This window comes from Equus przewalskii, unplaced genomic scaffold (genome assembly GCF_037783145.1).
Source record: "Equus przewalskii isolate Varuska unplaced genomic scaffold, EquPr2 contig_12173, whole genome shotgun sequence".
NCBI classification, from domain to species: Eukaryota; Metazoa; Chordata; class Mammalia; order Perissodactyla; family Equidae; genus Equus; species Equus przewalskii.
Window position 1 is genome coordinate 229,893 of NW_027227008.1, and position 5,442 is coordinate 235,334.

General features: G+C 37.2%; 1 pseudogene; it reads right to left on the reverse strand.

Annotated features, from left to right (window-relative positions):
* Positions 1-2,692: 2,692 nt before the first annotated feature.
* Positions 2,693-3,819, reverse strand: LOC139081269 (olfactory receptor 2AJ1-like; annotated as a pseudogene).
* Positions 3,820-5,442: the final 1,623 nt, after the last annotated feature.

Here is a 5,442-nt window from a genome sequence, read left to right on the forward strand (position 1 = left end):
AGGTGAGGCTACTGCCTAAGATTTGAGTTCAGAAGATGTTGCTGGCTGGGAGCAAACTGATAAGACCACTGGCTTGGTTCCCTTTTCTGAAGGTGGCTGTAAGAAGAGCACCATAGTTCCCTGGATTCTCTGGTCAGGCTTCCTTGTTGGGTTGGACTGGCTATACATTTGACAGTAAGAAAGACTCTAAATTAGCTCCATGCCTGGGTGAGGGGTACTAAACAGGCTCCAAGGCAAGCAAAGCTCATTGTTTGAGGTTCCCAATCAGGCAGAACTGTGCTTTAAGCACCCTGGCCACACAGGATCCCCAGATTGGCTCTGCAGATGAGTCTTGCCAATAGCCAGGCTCTCTGCTCAAGTGCCACTGGGCCATGCAGCTTCCTGCGTGCTCTGCCAGGTTTTTTTGGTTGTAGGGTGACTGAGGGCTGTACACTACATAAAACAAGGTTATGAATTAACTTCTGATCCTGGACTTAGTGGCAGAACAGGCTCCAAAGCAAGAAAGACTTGTTTGTGGTCTGAAATCAGGCGGAACTGCACACCAAATTCCCTGGATAGACAGGACCACAATTCTGGGTCTTTATTCAGGCAGTGCCATAGGCTGGGCTCTCTGCTTGAGTGCTACTGGGCTACTTAGCTTTCCAGGAGCTACAGCCAGGCTTCTTTGTCATGTAGGGCCAGAGAGATGTACTCCACAGTAAGTGGGGCTGTGAATTAGTTTCCCTGAAACTACGAAGTGGAAGTACAGGCTTCAAGGCCCACAAAGCTCACCTATGGGGACCCAAATCAAGAAGAAATGCCCATCAAGTTGCTTGATCAGACAGAGCCACCATCTTTCTCTGTAAAAGTGCAAAACCACTGGTTAGGATTTATACTTACACATCACTGTGAGTAGGAACCAATTTTGCCAAGATCCAAGTACTAATTGCTGTATCACTTTCCTTCTCCATCACAAACTGATCTCCAGTGGTCAAGCCCTGCAGATTGCCTCCATGATCTTTATGACATAGTGTTGAGTGTACCTGATGATAAGAGACCCACAATACTGGGGGAGATACATGCCTACTTTGGGCTTTCTTTTTCCCACTAAGGAAACCACATGCCCAGAATGGTCCTCTTGGTGTGGCACTGTACCAGCCTGGGGGGACAGGCAAAGTGGTTGGAGTGTCGACTTTCCTCTTACCTTTCTAACATGGTCTTTTTCAGTCTCTGTGGTTCAGGGTGGTGCTTCCCCTCTACCCTCATGTTCTGGAATCCTCACGCTATTGTCTTGCCTGCCTATAGTTGCTAGTTGGGTTTGTGAAGTGTCAAAAAGTGAAGAATAATCTATGCCACAATTTTGATGAAGTCATGTCCCCCCTGAATAGAGTCCTTAAAAATGGGACTGATAGTGATATAAGTTTGAGTTCAAGTAGAAGATAAAAGTGCTTATTCTACCTTGTACTTACTAGGATATAAAATGTATCAGTAAGTTCCTATCAAATGAGTAAATATGTTTTATTTTCATTTTCTGAAATGATAACATGTGCTATTTATTGGTTTGGAATATTCTAAGTTTCCTGTAACCCACCTTATAACCACTTCCTTAAAAGGACAACTTCAGCATTGATAAAATAAGGGAATGTCAGTTATGGATGTGATACCCTTTTTGGAATCCAAATATTGAATTTTAAATGGAAAATTAAATCATATTGATGGTTCACACTGGCCTCAGAGTTAATGGCTGATGGAAATCTTATAAGATGTGAAATACAAATATGTGTATGAAGACTCTTTCTCAAGAAGTTCACCATGAGAAAGGTAGACAAGGAGGTCATTATGATATAGTTACAGAGATACCCATGGGTACATTGTGTTCAAGGGGAAGGGCATCTAATCTTGCTGTGGCTGGCTAGAGAAAAGAGGCAAAGGAGATGGAGAAAGCAGATATAATGAATCAACACTATGGAATATGTGAAAACTAAATGGAGACCTTGGAGATGACTCAATTTTAGAGTTATGTGAATATGTGAGAATATCCCAGACAAGTTAAAATGATAGCAACCCTCAACCCAACAGTGTAAATAGCAAATATCTGTTAAAAGAACAAATGAGTAACTCCAGTGGGCTAAATACAGAGAAAGAAGATTACTAAGATACAACAATGATTTTATTAAAGAAGAATTTAACTCTGATGTCATATTTCCATTTCACTAAAATAAAAAATGAAACAATACAAACAAGAATGCAACAAAGTCAAAAGTTAATTAAAACCATGTTTCTTGAAAATTGTCTTTCTTACGTTGACCCCCATGGATGACCTCGTCTCTGACGTTACGCAATTGCTTACCTATACAGCTCAGCAAGTGACTTTTTTCTACATTCAATAGTCTTCATGGTAGACATCCTGATGAATACAGTATTCCCTCCATTATAAAATAATTATAATCCTATTATTATAGCCAGTTACACTGACATCCTAGATACCTGAGCAGCTCTTTGGAATTCTGAAGTATAATTTTACTACATTTCATAAAAATACAGATGATTTTATGGAAATACATTTGTTATGTAATGTGCCCAACTGTATCTAAAAACGTAATTCTTACAAATTCTTAAAATTTTGGTGGGAAGAAGCTGGAAGATGTGGTCATCATTTACCTTTTATAAGCACCTTGGGAGATTATAATTAGGATTTCAGGGGAGCAGCACATTATATGAGGTATGTTTTTACAAAACAATCACATGTGAAAACTTTATCAAAAGTTTGGAAATATCCACTTCTTTCCATACTTAGAGAGATGGAGACTTTAACTTTCTTCTCAGGAGAAACTAATGATGGATTTCTTCTAGGTATTGAATATAGAAATATATAAAACGCACAGATCAAGCATTTTTTTCTATTTTTATGCATAAAGTTATTTTAAGCATATTTTTCATTGCCACCAAAACATCTTTATTCCTAAAGCTCTAGATAATTGGGTTGGGTGTGGGAGTGAGGATGGTATAGAATATGGCCAGGAACTTATCCTGGCCTGGAGTGTGGTATGACTTAGGTCTCATATATGTGAAAATAAATGGCCCATAGTACATTACGACCACATCCATGTGGAAAAAAAGGTGGAAAACAACTTTTTCTGTGCATCAGATGATTTCATTTGGAGGACAGTAAGAAGAACTTGGACATAGGAAGCAAAGATTAGGGAGAAAGGGATGAACAGAAAAATGATGCCACTTACATAAGCTCCTTGTTCATAGTGTGTTGTGTCCACACAGGACAATTTCAACGTTGCAGGGACTTCATAGAAAAAGTGATCAATAGCTCTTGAGCCACAGAAAGGAAGATGGAGTGTGTAAGCTGTGTGAACTATGGAGTAGAGAGTCCCAACAAGCCCGGAACCCTGTAGGCATGAGAGTGCTGACATAGTCATTCATAAGAATGGGATAGCGCAGTGGATGACAGATGGCTACAAAGTGATCATAGGACATTGCTGCCAGGAGAAGGCACTCACCACCCAAGAGGGTGATGGATAGAAATATCTGGAAGCCACAACCAGCAAAAGAAATAGTTCTGCTGCCTAATAGAAAGTTAGTGATAATTTTGGGAACAATATTGGAAATATGCAAGATATCCATAAAAGAGAGATGGCTGGGAAGGAAATACATTGGAGTGTGAAGCCGTGGGTCCTTGTGGATAAGGAGAATCATGGCTGTATTTTCTGCTACAGTCATAATGAAAATAATTAATATAAAGGAAAAGAAAAGCAGGCTTGTCTGGGAAGAGGAGAACAGTCCCAACAAAATGAAGTGGCTGCTGTAAGTGTGATTCTCAAGTCCCATCATGAATATTCCTATGTTACCTAAAAAATAAAAATATAAATGAGCCAAATGGCAAAGGAAGAAAAAGTACTGTAAGCCTCAAACTCATTTCCATACATCTGCATAATAAAAGAAAGGTTGTGATGCATGATTTGCCATGAAAGTCTAAGGACTCTCAACCAGCTTTTGAAGTGGGCATGTTTTACAAGATGGGCATTTAATTGTTTGAATCAGTTGACAATATTCATAATATTGAGTGGGCACCAGCCCTATGTAAAGTGACAAACACTTAAGTCCATATTCTTTACTTGAGCCGAGTCTTTTCCCAAATGTCACCTTCTCCAAGATCTCTACCCTTAAATACACTGTTTATAATCATGATGCTCCCACTAATAACACCACTTTCCTGGCCCTCCTTACTGTGCTCATTTTGCCTTTTGCAAAACACTTTTCACTTTCAGCATATTTGATAATCAATTTATGAACTATATTTTTTTCTTTATTCTCAACTCACCCACCAGAATTTAATCTTGATTATGGTAGATCTTTTTTTTTTTGTTTGCTGGAATAAGCCAAATGCCTGGAACAGTGGCTGGCAATGATATTTGTGAAATACATGAATAAATAAATGGGCCATGAACTCAATTTGCTCATGCAATTTTTATTTAGATAAAACTTAAAGAAAATGCAATGCATTGTATCCAAGTCTATCCAAAAATAATAATAATGAAATATTGAAAGTAAAACTAACAATCTATTGCGGTAACTTGAAACATCAGTTATATTTTAAATCTAATAGAATAAATATTTATTTCAGTCAAAATCAATAGTCATTATGAGAATATGTCTGTCAGTTTTATTAACTTATGGAAATTGAATTATATTTTATTAATTCTTTTCTGGGGAATCATAGGTGCTAATATCATTTTTACATAGATAATAGTTACTTAACTCTTCACTGTATAATTATTTCTGCAAATCTGATATGTATGATCTACCCCTCAATATGAATAAAAACCAAGAGGTTTTTGGATCTGAGATTTTTTTTCAAAGAAATTTTTACTGTGTAATTTAAGATTTTTTTGCCTTTATATATATGCGAAGTGTTTACCACTTGAAAGAAGAAATGAATGAGTTCAGCCACTTCAATGCAAAAATTAACCTTTGTTCATGAATTATTTTCTACATAACCTATTTTTAAGCTAAAATAGCCAGTTTATTTTAAGGCAACTTAGACAGTGGTTACGAGAATGAAACAGAGAAACATTGTAATAAATCATGTAGGCCATTTCATATTAATAAAATTAAATGTAAATAAAAATACAGTCCATCATTATGATTTCTAGGCATACCCTCCCCATTCAAGCAATAACCACTTCTGATTAAAATGTGTGTGCTGAGATGTACACGCATATCAAAAAAGATTTCATTCATGAATAAGCCATGTGAGACCCTAAATTGATTTCACCAGGAATCCAACTAGTTTGTACATGGGGCCCAACTGTTTAGTTTTGTTTATGAAACTACTCAGGACTCAATAGGTTTATTACAATTATTCAATCAAACTCTTTTTAGCTGATTATTATTCAAATGGTCCATTGATTTCACCCCTTCTTGAAATTGTTTTCTTGCTACAGTCATATC